Genomic DNA, 22320 nt, shown 5'->3' with positions numbered 1-22320 from the left:
AATTTTAAAAAGCCCAACATTTGGTTTTACCGCTGTTAAGTTTGCTCATGAATTTAACTTATTGTATAATAATATACATCTTTATTACGTGTACATAACAATCACCAACTCTCGTTTACTTCGTTAAGAATCATTTGAATTGTTCGTTTAATTAACCTACGAGCCAGTGTTCTTACTTCGGTGGCTAACTGTTTTTGGAAGTCTACGTCTGCTTCCACCAACAAAGACACGACGTCTGTATGAAATGTACAGTATGTGTGCGGGCAGCGGCCGAACCTACAAAAGTCCTAATGATCTATCTCACAGACCCCCCTCTTCAAAGACTCCATCTTATAAACTAGCAATCGCAACGAGTCCTCTTAGATTTGATTTTTTTAGTTCTTACAAATTGCCCGAGTCGTGCACAGGTGTAATGAATCTTTAATTCTACTCGGCCTCATGCGATCGGTTATTTAAATCAGAATCACTAAGACCGTGTTCTGGTTTGCACCAATGACCGCCTTAATATGAACCAACCTTTAATTCTGAAAACAAATTATGTAAAAGCTGAGTCAAAAAGTTATTTGTTGAGGAGTAATTTCACCAGTAAACACATGAAGCCGGTAACCTAAATTTCCTTTCAAACGAGACTTGTTTGTTCGCGGATTCCTTCTTTTGTCACTCGGGGAGGGACCTCGAGCGGCAAGAGCGACAAATTACATGTAAACTAAATCACACCGAGAGACAATGAGGTAAATATTATGGAGCTTTATTTTGTGTGAAGTTTTTTTTCCATTGCTATTTGTTCCATCACGAATATCATTAGTAAGGTTCAGGTGGAAAACTACAATTCGACCCAATCCTGAAAATATTTCTACTTACTAACGCAACGAAATGGGCTCTAAAGAGAGCAGGCAATTGAAGAGGCCATAAAGGAGAACATAAATATAATTTTAAATTATTCTAAAAACCTGTTTTCCTATTGCTACGATATCACATCGGCCGCCAGCAAGCAGAACGTTAGGCTGGCTGACGAGCATTGAGGCCAGCGGCGGTTTTCGAAAGTCGGAGGCATGGACCGAGTGATGTGGTGGTAAAATTATAGAGCGGGCAAAATTGTTGTTAAAAACACGAAATGAAGATTTTCCTCCTCGACTAAAAATCTCCACTGAGAAAAAACAGTGTTCCATTTCTCCTTTGTTCTTCCACACGTCAATTCATGGATTCCCGGCAGTATTTAGTTCCTATCACACTAGCGGTTTCCAAAGAGATCGTCCGATCATTTTACAGCCGGAATCGTGTTTTAAGTCGTCTTTGCGAACGAAAATTACCAAAAAAAAAAAAGTCTACTTCTATTTAATAAACAGATCTAGTTTCTCCAATCTAAAAGGAAGAAGACAATAATGCACAATCCTCTAATAGTACGTCATATTGCTCGACCTAAATTTGTGCCTGTCAAGGGATGTTTGACAAAAACACTTAGAATACATAAAAATCTTTGGATCATTAGAACATGTCCAAACGGAGGAACAGGTGATTTCAAGATTGAAAACAATCCACCCTAGCTTGTTGACGCAGACTTTCGTTTAGTGGCTATGTAAATGGTCCCGCTAGCAACACATACGGAGAACCCTTCTTTATGCAGCATTGCTTGCAGCCCACTACTACTAGTAGTCTAGTGAAAAATATTACCAAAAGACGAAAACCGCGAGGCAATTTGCGAACGCATTGAAGCTCAAGGTGATCGCAAATTATCGAAAGCGCGGATGCAAATAGTAACCTGACGGAGCCAAGACACGACCAAAGTCTGTTTGACTAGCACTTTAAACAAATTTTAAAAATAAAGTTTCTCTGACCAGATCTTACCCACAATCACTTGGTTCCCTTCGTCTGTCACCAGAATAGATGTCCCTTTTGAAACTAAACGTTCTTCCAACTTGTGGCGACGCTACAGACACAACAATCTTCTCTGTTTAGATGTTTCTTGTAAGAAATTTAGCTGTGAAAAGGGCACAGATATGAAGATAAGACCCAATATAAAGACGGTCAACAGGAATCGAGAAGTACGTTGGTATACGACTTCAAAGAATCTGGGTCATTACAAATGCACGAGTCGGTTAACCAACTTGAAGCAGTCTTTGGATTTGGCGTTTAAGGAAAACCGGAGTTCCTACATAATTTTCGGACGATTTTTTAGCTCTTCCATAGTATCTTAATTGGTTTACAATGTTTAAAAGTCCCTAAGTGCTCAAAAAATTTGGCCTCTGCTCAAATTATTCCCCAAATATTTGTTACTGAGACTAGCTTATTCGAATTCTCGAGAGACTGTTTTGTTATAAAAATACAAAAGCTACCTCAGCAAGGTAATAAACCTCGTTGTGGTTTCAAGAGGAGGATTAAATACCTAATTCCTTGGAGCGTCACTTCCCAAACTTCCGCTTCTGATTAGGAAAAACTACACATCAAATTGGCAACTTTTAAAAAGTGTTCACTGCCAACTGGAATTTTCAATTCGCTTGCTGTTGGGCACTAGCTATATTTTTAAGTTGCCATCCCTTGTAGTGTTCGTACTCTCTCGACGAAGGCGCTGTTTTTATCTCGTGTGATTCGTACCTTTTGAATCGTGAATTAAATCCTCTAGGTATGTGGTGACCATTCAACTAAAAGCTCCGTAGTACTTCAGTTCCCAAGGGGATGTTTTGAAGTTGCTTTCTTGGGCTCCAAGAATACAGCTGAGCAAAATGGGTATTCTCGTGGTATTTTTTTCCTCAGTTTCTAAATTCGTCTGGCCGCATTTAGGGTCTCGCAACCGGATGATCGAATGATGCAAATGAACGAAATGGAAAAGCCAATAATATTCGATATAACGGAAAAGTGAGCTTGAAAATTAAAGATAATTACTGAAGGATAAATTGTCAATGCCTTAAGCAAACAGCTGTACAATAACACATGTTTACTATCCTCTATTTATGTGGGCTGACTGTGCTTTTAGATGGCTGTACCTGTTATCAAACATGGAACCTTCCTAAAGGCGATGTTTTTAAAAGGCCCTATTGAACTTATCCGGCAAAAGGCAGTGAACTAAAACACTCAAAATCTTTGTTTCAACGTTTTAATATCCTCTCTGTTTATCGGTCTAATGGTTGAATTGAAATTCGTAACGGCAGTTTTTAGTCTCAGAGAAAACAGAGCTACTGAAGGCAAAGACCAGTGACACTGACAATATGGGTGGCATACTGAGTACGTTTTAAACAGATTTAAGAAGGAAATAGCATTGTATGACTTGCAATTCCTTTTTTTATTCTCTTAAAAGAATACTGATTGCAAGTAAGATAATTTAAACGAAGCTATACAAACCAGCGAGAAGATCCCTAACCACCGCCAAGCTGACAAAACGCGGTCAAAAGGCCAAGCATACATACATACATACATACATACATACATACATACATACATACATACATACATACATGCATGCATGCATGCATGCATGCATGCATACATACATACATACATACATACATACATACATACGGACATACATACATACGTTTATTGAAGCTCCCTTTACAGGGCTTTTCAGCCACAATATATTAAAATTACAAGATAAGGCGAAAGAATAAAATGTAATAACTAATGAAATTAACTACTAAGGGAAAAAAAGATAAATGAATTTTATGTTAACAGCATATTATGCATATTAAAAAAATTATGGTTTTCACTTTTGGCTAGTAGCACAGCTGATCAATTACTATAGTTTCACCTTTGTTAATATCTGACAATTTAGACACAACAAATTTTAACAGATAATTAATGTTAAGATAATGTTAAGAGATAATTCTATTGTTTCATATTGCATGTGTCAGATGGACATTAAGTTGATCTGTCCTGGGGGCTCGGGGATCTATTTTTAATTATGCATGACAAGGTTATTTTTCGCCTGAAAGATGTAATACCAATATTTTATCAGACTTCTTTGTAACATTTCTTGAGTCTAATAATCCATAATCTCGATCTGAACAATGCATGTTGTGTAAAACAAAATGATAAAAGTTATCAGTGAAATTCCTCAAATTAAAAAGTCAAGCATAAGTATTAGTGAGATCAATAGGATCGCTTAGGTGAAATATGTTAACGTCGGCCTGGAATTTATGTTATTTTTCTTTGTTCGTGTTTTCGTTTTGCTTGTCTTCTAGTTTTTTCCGTTCACGCCTTTATGCGCAGTTTTTTTTTTTTTTTTTTTGTTAATTAATAAGCCCTTCATTGTTCGTTTAATTTTGTTCTTACATGTTATGTTTTTTTTTTTTTTTGCATATCGTATATATCGCTTGGCCATGTAATTTTTTTCTTCAATGCTTCGTTTGTTGAGTTTTATGTCGGTAGTTGCTTGTCCATCATCGAGAGCGTGTTTCTTCTTTAGTCGCAATCGTCTTCATCGCATCGTAAGTGCCGCATAACTTTACACCGGTCGCGTCACATCACATTTGTCGTGTCTTGTCACAAGTTCTTTTAATAAGTTTTGTTTCGCGCGTGAACGACGTCTGTGACTATAAAGTATTTTTCAGAAAGTCAAGATTTTCGCTAGGGAAATGTTACCTTGGAATAATATGGTTTCGAAACATTTTCGTTATCTAAAATTTATTCGAATCATCCAGCTCTATGTTCAGGGAAGCTATATGACACTGTACATGAAACAAGAAATATAAGTGATAGAAACCGACGTTTCGGTGCATCTTGCGCTATTATCAAAGTTACATAATTAATGATAAAAAAGGCGGTTTGTGAATAGGCTAAGCTGAGAGCGAATTTGCATAGAAAAGTGCCAAGCTAATTACATGAATACTTTTATAGCACGAAGAGAATCAAACTGTACATTCAGTGTTGGTTTAAGATCTTGAATACACAGCATTTCATTAACAAGGCAGTCAAATTTGTATTCAAGATCTTAAACCAACACCGAATGTACAGTCTGATTCTCTTCGTGCTAAAGTATTCATGTAATTAGCTTGGCACTTTTCGATGCAAATTCGCTTTTAACTTAGCCTATTCACAAACCCCCCTTTTTTATCATTAATTATGTAACCTTGATAATGGCACAAGATGCATCGAAAAGTCGGTTTCTATCACTTATATTTCTTGTTTAATGTCGGCATTGTGATAATAAGAACAGCCGGTAAAATCAGATTTTCAAACATGTATACAAAAGGTTTGGCTTTCACAGAAGCCTTCAAATCTTCCTTTGTAAAACCTTAGTAGTAATGAACGCAACTGAAGGGTTAACCCTATTGAGATCAGGCTTAATTTTGGTCTTCTTTAGGACGGGAAGAGGTGAGGATTCTGTGCCCTTCCATAACTCCGAAAGCATTGCGGCTATATGACAACGAAACTCAGAGGGTAAATAGTACGTCCAGGGATGTTTCCTTTGACATGGAAATTGCCTCTCGATCACCAAACGGCGGCCATCTTGGATTTCAGGATTTCCACCAAAATTGACCAAAAAGTGATCCAGACCAATAAAACAACAAAATAATCGAAAAACGCGAAAGACACCATAAGCAAGGCAGTTTTGTTCATTAAAAGCAAGAATATTCCAATTTCTGTAAAACTTGCGTGTCAAAATTTCAGCTGCACAGTAACAACGAATTTAATGAACATTTATTGCCTTCCCGGCCGAACCGAATTGTTAGCAAATAAATTGCTGAAAAAGTCACATCATTTGGTGGGGTTTGTTTGCATATTAAAAACGTTGCAAGCGTTCAAAGTCCGCGAAGGAAGATTCCGCTTCTTCCTGCTTTTGGTCTAGATAGGATTAAAGCAATTGCGATAAAAAAAGACTGAACTTTCTTTCCGTAGCCGCTTTTAATGCATTCAAAACTATGATGAGACACCACTTGAGTATGAAGATTACTTCAAACGTTATAACCATGGTATTCTGTATTAGTGTAAGCCATAAAGTTTCCACGAGTGTATTTCACAATTTCATAGTATAATTCAACGGCCCAACTATTTATCTAGCCAGCCAAAATTTAAACAAAATATTACATGAGTCGGAGAATGTGACAAAACTGCAGAATTCTCGCTTGGAATGGCGTTGGAAAACTACTTACAGTTCTGTGTTCCATTACAAAATAGCGATAACATTTCTGATCATTTAGTTGTGTCGCTTCTGACGCCGCTCAAAAAGCCTTCGTACTGCTTTTCGCTGCGTACAAAACGGTTTTAATGATTTTGAATAACTATTTTTGGCACGAAATGAAAAAAAATCTATTCTCGCGCGCATGAAGCAAATAATGAAAAGAATAATGATTATTATTGATTGAAAGTTTAGTCCAGATGGTCTTCCATGTACCTAAATGAAGCTTCATCCACAGTTCTCAAAGCGATTAATTTTTTTGATTTTAATTTAGTTCAGGTCTTAGTTGATCGGGTGGACGACCCTTCTGTGAACCACTTTGTAATGTAAGCTTCATCATTCAAGATTTATTATAAGTATTAGTATGATAATGATCAAAAGTCAATAAAAATTCACTAAATTCGTCAGATGCATTACTATTTATATTCAATGAAAACCAAGATAGCTGTATCACTTGATTTCCATGTATTTTTGGGACAAGCAACCCGACTAAAAATGTCAAACTTCAAGGAACCTGAAAGAACTCGTTGTTGTTGGGAACAAAACGGAGAAACCAAATAAATGTAGAAATGGCGCGCTCAGCCAATCAGGAGCGATTATTTCCTCCTCTCGTCCAATCAGGAGTAAATAATGCCATCTTTCTCTACCAATCAGCATTAAGTAATTTTGCCCTTTAGGTTATAAAGCCATTTGTTTGTTTTGGAAATAAAAGTATTCTAGCTGCAGCTGAAACACGTCTGTTTAGAATTTGACAATTACAAAACGCCCCAATTCGCAATTTTTCTAATACTATCTTACCCACTTCATCTTATCATATCAATTAAAGAAACTTTGCTTCAAAAGGGGAGAGATCAAACTCAAAACTGCAGCAAAGGCATATAGAGATTTTTATACAACTTGTTTATTGCATTGTATTCAGTTACCAACTACAACTAGTACAAACTCTGAATGTGGCACTTATTTGTTAGCTGTAAGTCAAAATGCCTACCATTTATTAGTTCAACTTAATACATTCCTTCAATATTTTTTATCTGTTAGTTATTCAGATTTCTTATTGATGCGTTACAGGACAGTTCCCATAGATCAACTGACAGATAATTTTTTTCCAATGATTTACCAATTAACAGTTCTTATTTTACAAGACGAAAAGACCTATTTACAAACAGCTGCAGTACACTGCTGAGCTTTCTTGAGAATTTATGCACCAAAGAGAGCTGATTCCCTTGCAAATTGGGATTTAAAATCATCAAGATCAAACATTCTGTTAAAAGTTCAAGTTTAAAACTGTTTCAAAGGCAGCCATTTTGCCTCTTCCAATTTTTCCCCGCTGCTTTCCGGTCGTTCTCGGAATTTTTAATGGACAGTGAACACTGCTCGCGGTGCCAAATTGTTCTTGACACTTGTTCCATAAAAAAAAAGATCGGTAATAAATTGCCAGACAACATGACTTACAAGACGCTTCCCCCCTTAGCCTGCGAAAACAGCTGCTTCTCATCTGCCCGCCGCTGTAACGGCGGAGCGGAGTGTTGGGAGGCCGCTACATTCGCAAGCTATTTCATCCCCAGGAGGAGTTAAAGACGGTGCAGAGGCAAAACGGCTGCATTTACATGATTTGGACTCCCGTGGAATATTGCTGCTAAACCCGCTCGAAATTCTGGCATACGCATGGCATATGTAATAGGATTGACTAACGAGTTAGCCAAGATAAGCAAGTACATGGTCGCTCCCATATAAAGCAATGAACTCGAGGAAAGGCTATAGAGTAACTCGGAATGGAATGTTTGATAGCCAATGTAAATTACCCATGGCAACGTTGTCAGTAAAGATACAGACAGAACAACGAACAGGACAGAGGTCAACCGTCGTTCTCTGTTGATCACACTATTGCGCAAGCGATTGGGATGAGGACCAAATCGGATTTTTATAAAAATGGAAATGTAAGACACACAAATAATGAAGAGAGAAATTAAAAACGGAGCCTCATATAGGATGAGGGATGTAAACACGTCTGATGTTCGTGTTTTGGTAAAGACAACAAAAATAACGATTTCCCTGATTATAGCCGTTAACCAAATAACAGTAGTGATTACATAATAAACACGTTTTTTTATAAAACGATGTTTGAAAGGACGCAAAGTAGCGTGCATTCGCTCTAAAGAAATAGCAGTCAGATTAAAAAAAGAGGCAGTGGGAAATACGCGGTACAGCGGTCCTGTGAGAGGGCTAAAGCTGTACTCCCATAGACCACACTGTGCACCGCCAAAATATTCAATTACCATGGGACCTGAGATACCCCCAACTAAGAGGTCGACAATCGCCAGATTGATGATCAAGTATAAACTCTGGCGTTGAAGGTGGCGCTGCTTCACAAACACAATAATGGTGATGATATTAAGGACGACTATGGCCAGAGACTCAGCAACCAGCACTGCAATCCATGGAATGCACTGTGACGCAGGGGAGGAGAGAGTCGAACTCGTTGCTGCCGATGTTATAGTTCTGTTAGTGATGTTGGTAGACATTCTGCTTCACTGGATATTCGTAGGGGTCAAAGTAGCCTAAGATTTGAGAACAAAAGTTATTTTTTTAAAAAACCTTAAAATGCACATTTTGAAGCAATTCACATCATATGCGAATTTAGTTAGAGTCCGTTATTTAGTATAACTAAGGTAGTGTTCTGTTTGGATCACTGACCGCCTCAATATCAACCGATATTGCTCCTGGATACCGGGAATCTAAAACTTGAGTTGAGTTTTCTTTTCTAACACAATTAGCAACTAAAGTCACGCGGACGGCGTTTGATTGTTCCGCAGATCCCAAATAGTACAACTTGCATGAAATATTCAAAGATGATAAAAAAAAGCAACGTCCACTTGGATTGAAAATTATGTCAGTTTTTTTGTCTAAGATCTTATCTGTTCCTTGAAACTCGTACTTTGCTTGAGGTTCTCATTCAGCCGAAAACTTGGCGCTTCTTGAAACTGACATAAATGAAGACTGCAGTGAAATCACCAGGCATATTTATGTTCAAATGAAGGCCTATCACCCTATGTTAATTTAACTTGAAATTTTGGGTAACGAACTTTTGAACGTTGTAGCTCATTAATTGCATGATGTATTTAAGAGAAATTTCTTGATCACTGAAACAAAGGGGCATGACTCATTTATTATAAAATTAGCATTTATTTAAAATGAGCAGTTCATCGACTGTAACCTTGTGTAACAATATTTGTTTGGGACAAGTTAAAAACACTAATCCTCGTTCCGACCCTAAGGACAACTGACTGACCACTACCCTCTAAAGGGCTGACTACCAGATTATCACCTGAAGAGCTTACCTCAATTTCCTTTCACAACAAACGACCTCTTTGCCACGCAAGTTACTATCCAGTTTAGTTTAGTTCAGTAGATAATACCTTGATTGACGAAAGGGGAAAAATTTGCATTATTAAAAACTAGCCAACACCAAGAGACAATAAAAGATTAGAAGGTTTAATCTTGTGTGATTTTATTTTGCCTGTCACAAATTTCAACAATACGGCCCAACATGACTGGAACCTTCAATTTGAGTCAATCCAGAAAAAAGAAATGCCACTTGAAAACGCAGCAAAATAGGCTCTACAGAAGCTGGGACAACTGAAGAGGGTACGAGGAGAAGATAAATATGATGAATAAGATAAATTAAAATTGCTTATCCTATTTCTATGAACCACAACTTCATTCACCTCGCACCGGCTGTCTCTGAACAGCGCGTTAGGCTGGCCGAGCAGAACTGAGGCGCCGGTGTCTGTTATCGAAATACGGAGGTATGGGCCAAGTGAAATGGCGTTAAAATTATTGCTGAACTTAAGTTCTCGTTAAGAACAGATACTGAACATTTGACTCCTATTTCTCCATAGAAAAAGAACTGGGAACATTTGAATGTTTCCATTTTTCCTTTGTTAATTTCCTTCTCCACGTTAGGTCATGGGCACCCGGCAGTATTTAGTTCCTGTCACACCCGCGATCCCACATAACGGTTTCCAAAGCAAATGGTAAACAGGCAACTTTTGGAGAAAGAAAATTGACGTATTCCCTGCGGGTGATGATTTTCTAGTCTTTGGGTGGCTAATCAGTAGACCAGTGGGTGAATGTTTACAACTCGTCCGATCATTTGGCAACATCGTGTTTAAGTCGACGTCGAAGCGCTAAAACGCGTTCAGGGATAATGAAGGCTACCCAACAAAGAAGTCGACGTCTTTTCGATAAACAGATCTAATTTCTTCATTCTGAAAACATAATTGCTCGAGTTTGTCTGCTACAGAAACGTTTTTTAATAAAGCAAGAAAACAATGGTGCACTTCCCTCTAATTTCGTACGTGATATTGCTCGACTTAAATTTGTACCTGTCAAGGGATGTTTGACAATAACACATAGAGTACATAAAAATCTTTGGATCATTAGAACCTGTTCAAACGAAGGAACAGGTGATTTCAAGTTTGAAAACAATCCACCCTAGCTGGTTGACGCAGACCTTCGTTTAGTGGCTATGTAAATGGCCTCGCTAGTAACACATACTGACAACTCTTCTTTATGCAGCATTGCTTGCAGCCCACTACTACTAGTAGTCTAAAGAAAAATATTGCAAAAAAACGAAAACCGCGAGGCAATTTGCGAACGCATTCAAGCTCAAGGTGATCGCAAATTATAGGAAGCGCGGATGCGAATAGTAACCTGACAGAGGAACGACACGACCAAAGTCTGTTTGACTAGCACTTTAAACAAATTTTAAAAATAAAGTTTCTCTGACCAGATCTTACCCACAATAACTTTTTTCTTTTCGTCTGTCACCAGAATAGATGTCCCTTTTGAAACTAAACGTTCTTCCAACTTGTGGCGACGATACAGACACAACAATCTTCTCTGTTTAGATGTTTCTTGTAAGAAATTTAGCTGTGAAAAGGGCACAGATATGAAGATAAGACCCAATATACAGACGGTCAACAGGAATCGAGAAGTACGTTGGTACATGACTTCAAAGGGTCCGGGTTATTACAAAATGCACGAGTTGGTTAACCAACTTGAAGCAGTCTTTAGATTGCGCGTTTAAGGAAAACCGGAGCTCCTACATACTTTTTTTAAACGAGTTTTCAGCTCTTCCATAGTATCTTGATTAGTTTACAATGTTTAAAAGTCGCTAAGTGCTCACAAAATTCGGCTTCTGCTCGAATTATTCCCAAATCTTTGTTACCGAGACTAGCTTAATCGGATTCTCGTGAAATTGTTTTGTTATAAGAATATAAAAGCTTCCTCAGGAAAGTGATAAAAATCGTTCTGGTTGCCTAGAAGGATTAAATACCTAGTTCCTTGGAGCGTTACTTTCCTGAACTTCCGCTTCTGTTCAGGAAAACTACAAATCAAATTGGCAACTTTTAAAAAGTGTTCACTGCCAACGGGAATTTTCAACACGCTTGGTGTTGGACACTAGTTATAGTTTTTTAGTTTCCATTCCTTGCAAGAAAAACTTAGTTAATGCTCGTACTCTCGAATCTTCTTACCTTTTGAATCGTAAATGAAATCTTCTTGTTCAGTGTGGTGACAATTCAACTAAAACCTCTGTAGTACTTCAGTTTCCAAGAGGATTTTTTGTGATACTTGCTTTGTTGGACTCCAAGAGTACAGCTGAGCAACGTGGGTATTCTCGTGGTATTTTTTTCTTCAGTTTCTAAATTCGTTTTGCCGCATTTAGGGTCTCGCAACCGGATGATTAAATGATGCAAATGAACGAAATGAAAAAGCCAATAACATTCGATAGAACCGAAAAGTGAGCTTGAAAATTAAAGATAATTACTGAAGGTTTCAGAAAGGTTAAATTATAAATGTCTCAAGCAAACAGCTGTACAATAACACAGGTTCACCATCCCCTATTTGTGTGGGCTGACTGTGCTTTCAGATGGCTGTGTATGTCATCAAAGAACCTCCCTAAAGGCGATGTTTAAGGACTTGTTGAACTAATCTAAACGGAATGTACTGAAAACACTCAAAAACTTTGCTACAAAAGGTTTAGAGGGCCCTAGTCAGCCACACCTTTGTTTTTGTTTATATGCAAGAGTTTGGCTATCTGATATTTTTTTCGGAGCATGTCGAAATGAACGAAATCACTGTGAAACTACTTACGATAATGAAACATACTTTCAGGAACACAACTTACAGTAAAGCAATAAGATTTCGCTTCACCATGCAGTATCAATAATTTCGATGGCATCGAAAATGGCGGAGGCTGACTTAAGGGTCCTTTAATATCCTTAGTGTCTATCGGTGTAATAGTTGATTTGAAATTCGTAAGGGTAGTTTTTATCACTCAGATTAAAGAGAGCTACTGAAGGCAAAGACCAGTAATTATACTGACAATATGGGTGGCTTACTGAGCAAGTTTTTTTTTAACAAACCCAAGAAGGAAATAGCATGGTGACTATGACTTGTCGTTCTTTATTCATTGTTATAAAAGAACTGCGAGTAAGATAATTTAAACATAAGCTACACAAACCAGCGAGAAGGTCCCTAACCACCGCCAGGATGACGAAAAGTTGCATAAACGGCGCAGCTTAAACAATTATTGTTTTCACTTTTGCCTAACAGAACGGCTGACCACCTTTGTTGATATCTGACAATTTATGCATTACAATTTGCATTTTAATATAAAGATAACGCTTAGATATAATTATCCTGTTTCATAGTGCATCTGTCAGATAAGTTGAATAAGAACCGTCAGACGCCATACTTCGCATGAACCGAATAGAATTTAATGAATTAAGTTCACGTGAATTAAGGCGTCTGAATCAGTTAAGAACGGTGCCTACTTTTGTTACTGCGCATACGTTCTGTGCATCTCGAGATACTCAGGTTTCCTATGGGTGTTGTCTACAAATACAGGAATATTTTTGCGCGGTTTAAAACTATCGGGAGAATTCAGAAATTAGCAAGTTCTTTTGGTATCCACAAAGGAAATTGGGGGTAACCATGCATTTTTCAGAGATAACAAAGCTTCAATTTGGAAAAAATCACCATGCATTGCTTTTTATTTTACTGCTTTAAGAATAATTGGTGTTTATCTATCTCTAAAAAATGCGTGGCAATGCTATGTTCTTCACTTCATCTTAGCATATCAAAGAAAGTTTGCTTCAAAAGGGGAGGGATTAAACTCAAAAGTGCAGCAACGGCATAAAGTGATTTTCATACAACTTGTTTATTGCATTGTCTTGTTACCAACTACAACTAGTGCAAACTCTGAATGTGGTGCTTATTTGTTAGCTGTAAGTAAAAATGCCCATCATTTATTAGTTCAACTTAATACATTTCTTCAATATTTCTTATCTGTTAGTCATTCAGATTTCTTATTGACGAGTAACAGGTCAGTGCTCATAGATCAACTGACGGATAATTTTTTTTCAGTGATTTACCAATTAACAGTTCTTATTTTACAATACGAAAAGCTCTATTTACAAACAGCAGCAGTACACGAATTTTTGTACTAAAGAGAGCTGATTGCCTTGCAAATTGAGATTCAAAATCTTCAAGATCAAACATTCTGTTACAAGTTCAAGTTTAAAACTGTTTCAAATTCTTTTTCAGAGGCAGCCATTTTGCCATTTGCAATTTTTCAGTGAACACTGCTCGCGGTGCCAAATTTTTTTTGACACTTGTTCCATAAAAAAAAGATCGGTAATATATTGCCAGACAACATGACTTACAAGACGCTTCTTCCCTTAGCCTGCAAACACAGCGGCTTCTCATCTCTGCCCGCCGCTGTAACGGCGGAGAGCGTAGGGAGGTGGCTAAATTCGCAGGCTATTTCTTCCCGCGATCGAGGGGGAGTTAAAGACGGTGCAGTGGTAAACCGGCAGCTTTTACATGATTTGGAGTCCTGTGGAATATTGCTGCTAAACCCGCTCGAAATTCTGCCATACGCATAGCATATGTGATTGAATTGACTAACGAGTTAGCCAAGACAAGCAAGAACGTGGTCGCTTGCATATAGAGTAATGAACTCGAGGAAAGGCTGTAGAGTAGCTCGGGATGGAATTTATCCAAGCCATAGAAAATTACCCATGGCAACGTAGTTAGTAAAGATACAGACAGAACAACAAACAGGACAGAGGTCAACCGTCGTTCTCTGTTGATCACACTATTGCGCAAGCGATTGGGATGAGGACCGAATCGGATTTTTATAAAAATGGAAATGTAAGACACACAAATAATGAAGAGAGAAATTAACCACGGAGCCTCATACAGGATGAACGATATAAACACGTCTGATGTTCGTGTTTTGTTAAACACAATAAAAATAACGATTTCCCTGATTATAGCCGTCAGCCAAATAACTGTCGTGATTACATAATAAACACGTTTTTTCATAAAACGATGTTTGAAAGGACGCAAAGTAGCATGCATTCGCTCTAAAGAAATAGCAGCTAGATTAAAAAAAGAAGCAGTGGGAAATAAGCGGAACAGCGGTTCTTTGAGAGGGCTTAAGCTATACTCCCATAGACCACAGTGTTCACCAAAATGTTTAATTACTAAGGGAGCTGAAATTATCCCAGCTAAGAGGTCCACAACCGCCAGATGGATGATCAAGTATAAACTTTGGCGTTGAAGGTGGCGCTGCTTCACAAATACAATAATGGTGATGATATTAAGGACGACTATGGCGAGAGACTCAGCAACCAGCAGTACAATCCATGGAATACACCGAGAAGCTTGGAGCATAGTGAAGGCTAACTGGTCGCTGCTTATGTTGTAAGTTCTGTTGCTGGTGATAGACAATCCGCTATAGCTGGTTTTTTTTGGGAACAAAGTAACCTAAAAATTGAGAACGAAAGTTAACTTTGTAAGGAACCTTAAAGTGCACATTTGAAGCAATTCACATCATATGTGAACTTAGCCAGAATCCGTTATTTAGTTTAACTCAGGTAGTGTTCTGTTTGGATCACTGACCGCCTCAATATGAATCGATATTTCTCCTGGATATCGCGAATCTAAAAGTTGAGTTGAGTTTTCTTTCTTAACACAATTAGCAACTAAAGTCACGCGGACGACGTTTGGTTGTTCCGCATATCCCAAATTGCACAACTTGCTAGAAATATTCAAAGATGTTAAATAAACAGCGACGTCCATTTCGGTTAAAAATTATGTCGGTTTTGTTGTCAAAGATCTTGTCTGTTCCTTGAAACTCGTACTTTGCTTGAGCTTCTCGTTCAGCCAAAAACTTGGCGCTTCTTGAAACTGACATAAATGAAGACTGCAGTGAAATAACCAGGCATATTTATGTTCAAATGAAGGCCTATCACCATATGATAGGTAACGAACTTTTGGACGTTGTAGCTCATTAATTGCATTTAAGGACGGTGCCTACTTTTGTTACTGCGCATAAGTTCTGCGCATCTCGAGATACTTAGGTTTCTTATAGGTGGTGCCTACTAATACAGGGATATTTTTGCGCGGTTTTAAACTATCCGAAGAAAGCAGAACTTAGCAAGTGCTCTTGGTATCTAAAAAGAAAGTTGGGGGTAACCATGCATTTTTCAGAGATAATAAAGCTTCAATTTGGAGAAACACGCCATACATTGCTTTGTATTTTACTGTTTTTTAGAATAATTGCTGCTTACTTATCTCTAAGAAATGCGTGGTGACCCCTAATTTTCTTTTTGGATTTCAGTAGTTCTTGCTGAAATCTGCTTTCCCCGCATAGACATAAACCACACCAAATACTTCTTTATCAGTTGTTTCCGTCCTTAAGAGAAATTTCTTGGTCACTGAAACTAATGAGCGTAGCCATTTGTTATAAATCTAGTATTAAAATGAGCAGTTCATCGATTGTGACCTGGTGTAACAATATTTGTTTGGGACAAGTTAAAAACACTGATCCCCGTTCCGACCCTAAGGACCACTGACTGACCACCACCTTCTGAAGGGTTGACTACCAAATTATCACCTGAAGAGCTTACCTAAATTTCCTTTCACAACATACGACCTCTTTGCCACGCGAGTTACTATCCAGTTTAGTTCAGTTCAGTGGATAATACCTTGATTGACGAAAGGGAAAAGATTACATTATGAAAAACCAACCAACACCAAGAGACAATGAAAGATTAGAAGGCTTAATCTTGTGTGATTTTATTTTGCCTGTCACAAATTTCACCAATACTGCCCAACTTGACGGGGACCTACAATTTGAGTCAATCCAGAAGAAAAGAAATGCCACCTGAAAACGCAGCAAAATAGGCTGTACAGAAGGTGGGACAACTGAAGAGGAGAAGATAAATCCGATAAATAAGATAAATTAAAATTCCTTATCCTATTTCTATGATCCACAACTTCATTCATCTTGCACCGGAGGTCTCTGAACAGCGCGTTAGGCTGGCCGAGCAGAACTGAGGCGAGTGTCAGTTATCGAAATACAGAGGTATGGGCCAAGTGAAATGGCGTTAGAATTATTGCTGAACTTAAAGTGCCTATGAAGCAAAATTTTGTTGTCACGGTTTGTTAGTTTATGAATTTCTCCGTCTGAATATGTGGGTTTTACTGGACAAAACCTTCTCAATCCGCAATTATGATCCCTGAAAGGTTCGAATTTAGCGTCTCCATGTTGAGCGCGGCCAAAACAATCGTATTACAAGGTTGTGATGTAGAAAATACTTTGGAACACACGAGTGTCATGGCGGTGAGGGAGTTTCTTCGATCTCGGCACCTTATTATGCGGCTGGTAACTCCAATATGACAAACTGCGCGAAAAAAACTGGCATGCCAGGAATAAGTATACATAACTTCCCGAGAGACGAAACTTTATGGCAGAAGTTGATTTGGTTTGCCCGAATTCACAGGAAAGATTCAAGCCATAGCTCTCGAAAGCGAAGGACAACGACGGTCAGCTGTGTGTGGTTACATTACACTCTCATATCCGTGATAAACAAACACCCTGCAATCTTACTGCATCGCAGTTAAATAGCATAAGCATGAAATCACGGGTAGAGAAATCCACGGATCCTCAGTCTTGGCAGATAACATTTATTTAGCGCTCCCAGAAATCTTGCTTAATTCGCGCCGATAAACCTAAACAAATGCCACAGAGCTAAAATTGTACCCGGGAATTATAGCATACACATCGTCATGCATATCGAAAATTAATCCTAACGAACAGTAAAAAAACCTCCATTCAGTATATCTGAGCATTTCCCTTCACGATCACGAGCGGTCACACCACATTTTGATCAAAAGGGCAGAATCTCTTATACAAGAAAGCAAAATTATAAAGGCTTTCAGCAACACAACAGACACACAGCGGGAGTCGCTTAGCCGGGTCTGTCAACCTCAAATTAAGATCTTGTGTATGGACTATCCTGTTGGTCATCGCAGAAAATTCATCATGCTTTGTGAGTTAACGCGCTCGGTCTGACTTTTAAAAACTATTACTTCCATCAAAAGTGAGTTTTTGACGGGCCTGTGCAATTGCCATTTGCAGCATCTGTGCTCTCTCGCATTCTCAAATCGAACAAGATCGCCGTTAGACTGCGTACAGTCTCTGTCTTCTCCTAAGTTTTGGAACGCGCATCTAGCGCACGAAGGATTGAACTAGTGGGCGGCGAAGACTCATAATTTAACCGTCAATTTTCGTGCATAATATAAGGGGAAATAGTACGACTGCTCGCAGTCTAAATCGCCGTTCGGCGTTCCAGCAAACCTGAAAGAAAGATTTTGGAATAGCGTGTGCTTTTAGGTAGTTGAAATAGCGTTTATTCGTAAAATTATCGCGCCAAGAAACGAATGATATTACTTCAAACAATATTAATCACGTAATAGACTGCTGAGATGTTCAATTACCGGTTTCGAAGAAATTCCCGGCGTCAATAGCGTCCGAGTTGATCGCAGAAGATGATGTCTTTAAGCAAAGACAAATTTTATTTCATCCATCTAGAGATCCAGAACAGTCTCATCTTTCACATAAAAGAGAGCACTATTGACAGATCTGTCAACATCATACTCTTTGGGGAACTGTACACGAAGACGACGCAAGGATTTTCGCAGTAGGCAGTCCGTGTTTTCCCCGCGAAAGACCTCGTAGAAACCAAACTTCTCTTGCTTATTACTCGCGAACGCTTCAGTCCTGATCTCTGAAATTTGGCGTACATGTCCCATTTTAAGTTATCTTCTATATGTCAAAAAATGGTCATCATCGCAAAGATTCCATTTAGCCTCCAGGACGTCTAAGCGCTAATACGTGTTCAGTTATAATGAAGTCTACCCGACAAAGAAGTCGACGTCTTTTCGATAAACAGATCTAATTTCTACACTCTAAAACATAATTGCTCGAGTTTGTCTGCTACAGAAACTTTTTTTAATAAAGCAAGAAAACAATGGCGCACTTCCCTCTAATTTCGTACGTGATATCGCCCAAACTAAATTTGTACCTGTCAACGGATGTTTGACAAACACGCTTCGAGTACATAAAAATCTTTGGATCATTAGAACCTGTTCAAACGGAGGAACAGTTGATTTCAAGGTTGAAAACAATCAACTATAGCTGGTTGACGTAGACCTTCGTTTAGTTGCTTTGTAAATGGCCCCGCTAGTAACACATACTGAGAACCCTTCTTTATGCAGCATTGCGTGCAGCCCACTAACAGTGACAAAAATTAACAAAAGGAGAAAACCGCGAGGCAATTTGCGAACGCATTGAAGCCCAAGGTGATCGCAAATTATCATAAGCGCGGATGCAAATAGTAACACAACGAAGCCACGACACGACAAAACTCTGTTTGACCAGCACTTTAAACAGTTTCCACAAACAAAGTTTCTCTGACCAGATCTTACCCACAATAACTTTGTTTCTTCGTCTGTCACAAGAATAAATGTGAGTCCCTTCACCACGGCTTGTGGCAACTGTGCCGGAACAACAATCTTCCCTGTTTCAGATGTTTCTTGTAAGAGATTTAGCTGTGAAAAAGTGAACAAATATGAAGATAAGATCCCATATTCAGTCGTTAAACAAAAATCGTGAAGGACGTTGGTACATGACTTGGAAGAATCCGGGTTATTTCAAAATGCATGAGTCGGTTAACCAACTTGAAGCAGACTTTAGAATGCGCCTTTAGGGTAAACAGGAGTTCCTACGTACCTTTTGAGACGATTTTTCAGCTTTTCCATAGTATCTTGATCAGTTTACAATGTTTAAAAGTCCCTTAAAATTATCTTAGCGCTCACAAAATTTGGCCTCTGCTTAAATTATTCGCCAAAAGTTTGTTACTGAGACTAGCATATTCGGATTTTCGAGAGATTGTTTTGTTATTAAAATACAAAAGCTACCTCAGCAGGTAATAAATATCGTTCTGGTTGCCGAGAAGGATTAAATACCTAGTTTTTTGGAGCGTCACTCTCCCGAACTTCCGTTTCTGTTCAGAAAAACTCAAATTGGCAACCTTTAAAAAGTGTTCACTGCTGCGGAGAATTTCAACACGCTTGCTGTTTGGCACTAGCTATATTTTTAAGTTGCCATCCCTTGCAAGAAAAACTTAATTAGTGTTCGTACTCTCACCAAGAAAGCGCTCTTTTTATCTCATATGATTCTTACCTTTTGAATCGTGAATTAAATCCTCTAGTTATGTGGTGACCATTCAACTAAAAGCTCTGTAGTACTTTAAGTCCCAAGGGGATATTTTGTAATACTCGCTTTCTTGGATTCCAAGAGTACAGCTGAGCAAAGTGGGTATTCTCGTGGTATTTTTTTTCTTCAGTTTCTAAGTTCGTCTTGCCGGTCTCGCAACCGGATGCATATGATCGAATGATGCAAATGACCGAAATGAAAAAGCCAATAACATTCCATATAACGGAAAAGTAAGCTTGAAAATTAAAGATAATTGCTGAAGGATAAATTGTCAATGCCTTAAGCAAACAGCTAAGCAATAACACATGTTTACTATCCTCTATTTGTGTGGGCTGACTGTGCTTTTAGATGGCTGTACCTAGTGTTATCAAACATGGAACCTTTCTAAAGGCGATATTTTTAAAAGGCCTTGTTGAACTTATCCAGCAAAAGGCAGTGAACTAAAAACATTCAAAATCTTTGTTAAAACGTTTTAATATCCTTTCTGTTTATCGGTCTAATGGTTGAGTTGAAATTCGAAAGGGCATTCTTTAGGCTTAGAGTAAATAGAGTTACTGAAGGCCAACACCAGTAACATTGACAATGTGGTTGGTATACTGAGAACGTTTTTAACAGATTCAAGAAGGAAATAGCATTGTATGACTTGCAATTCTTTTTTTATTATTATTATTCTCTTAAAAGAACACTGATTGTAAGTAAGATAATTACAAAGCAGCGAGAAGGTCTCTAACCACCCCCAAGCTGACAAAACGCTGTCAAAAGGCAAAGCATAAAAACAAAAACAAAAAAATTATGGTTTTCACTAAAATATTTGCCTAGTAGCCGACGGCTGATCAATTATTTATAGTTTCACTTTTGTTAATATCCGACAATTTAGACACAACAATTTGCATCTTAATTTTGAGAGATAATTAATGTTAAGATAATGTTAAGAGATAATTCTCGTTTCACATTGCATGTGTCAGAGGGATATTAAGTTTATCTGTCCTCGGGGCTCGGGGGGTCTATTTTTAATTGTTCATGACAAGGTTATTTTTCGCTTGAAAGATGTTATACAAATATTTTATCAGCCTTCGTTGAAACATTTCTTGAGTCCAATAATCATAATCTCGATCTGAACAATGCCTGTTGTGTAAAATAAAATGATAAAAGTTATCAGTGAAATTCCTGAAATTAAAAAGACAATTATAATATTAGTGTGATCAATAAGATCGCTTTGGTGAAATATGTTAACGTCGGCCAGGAATTTATGTTATTTTTCTTTGTTCATGTTTTCGTTTTGCTTAGCTTCTAGCTTTTTCCGTTCACACCTTTAAGTACAATTTTTTGTTTGTTAATCAATTAGTCCTTTATTGTTCGCTGAGGTTTTTTTTTTTTTTTTTACATATCGTAGTTGCTTGTCCATCGTCGAGAGCGTGTTTCTTCTTTAGTCGAAATCGTCTTCACCGCATCGCAATTGTAGCATCGCTTTACACCGGTCGCTTCACATCACATTTGTCGTGTCGCTTCACATTGGTTTCGTCTCGTTCTTTAGATAAAGTTTGGTTTCGCGCGTGAACGACTATAACGTATTTTTCAGAAAGTCAAGAGTTTCGTTAACGAAATGTTACCTTGGAATAATCTGGTTTCGAAACATTTTCGTTATCTAAAATTTATTCGAATCATCCAGCTCTATGTTCAGGGAAGCCAAAATGACACTGTGTGATCAATTAGAATAGCAATTCCATCGACTTGTAGTCCAGTTTATTTACATAAGCAATGTCAGCATTATAAGAAACGATTTGGAAATACATGAAACAAGAAATATAAGTGATAGAAACCGACGTTTTCGGTGCATCTTTATTCTTCACAAGTGTTACTAGCCATGAAGTTTCCAAGAGTGTATTTCACAGTATAATTCAAGGGTCCAACTATTTATCTAGTCAGCCAAAATTTAAACAAAATATTACATGAGTTAGAGAATGTGACAAACCTGCAGAATTCTCACTTGAAACGGCGTTAGAAAACTACTTACAATTCTGTGTTCCATTACAAAATAGCCATAGTATTTGTGATCATTTAGTTGTGTCGCTTCTGGCGCCGCTCAAAAAGCCTTCGTCGACCTTCTCGCTGCGTACAAATCAGTTTTAATGATTTTGAATTAAAATTTTTTTGAACGAAGAAAAACATCTATTCTCGCGCGCATGAAGCAAATAATAAAAAAAGAATAATACTTATTATGAATTGAAAGTTCAGTCCAGATGGTCTTCCATGTACCTAAATGAAGCTTCATCCACCGTTCTCAAGGCGATTAATTACTTTGATTTTAATTTAGTTTAAGTCTTAATTGATCGGGTAGACGACCCTTCTGTGAACCATGTTGTGATGTGGGCTTCATCATTCAAAATTTATTATTAGTATTATTATGATAGTGATTAAAAGTCAATAAAAATTTACTAAATTCGTCAGATGCATTACTTTTTTTATTTAATGAAAACCAAGATAGCTATATATATAACTATATATAACACTTAAGACTTAGCTATATATAACACTTGATTTCCATGTATTTTTGGCACAAGCAACCCGACTA

General features: G+C 37.8%; 2 protein-coding genes across 2 annotated transcripts in view; both read right to left on the bottom strand.

Annotated features, from left to right (window-relative positions):
* Window positions 1–11825, bottom strand: part of LOC146464089 (adenosine receptor A3-like) — a 34045-nt gene extending 22220 nt beyond the window's left edge. Inside the window, exons 1-3 of the mRNA XM_085130208.1 lie at window positions 11706–11825; window positions 2593–2646; window positions 1846–1978 (exon numbers count right to left, since the gene is read on the bottom strand). The gene's annotated coding sequence lies outside the window, so the exon portion shown is untranslated. The remainder of the gene's footprint in view (window positions 1–1845; window positions 1979–2592; window positions 2647–11705) is intronic.
* The window catches only part of LOC146464088 (adenosine receptor A3-like), an 82488-nt gene that overhangs the window by 53655 nt on the left and 6513 nt on the right, over window positions 1–22320 (bottom strand). The window lies entirely within an intron of this gene.

The sequence above is a fragment of the Pavona decussata genome, unplaced genomic scaffold, assembly GCF_977016875.1.
Source record: "Pavona decussata unplaced genomic scaffold, jaPavDecu1.1 SCAFFOLD_169, whole genome shotgun sequence".
Taxonomy (NCBI): Eukaryota; Metazoa; Cnidaria; class Anthozoa; order Scleractinia; family Agariciidae; genus Pavona; species Pavona decussata.
Note: the sequence above shows the minus strand (reverse complement) of the source record. Positions and strands in the feature narration are given on the sequence as shown.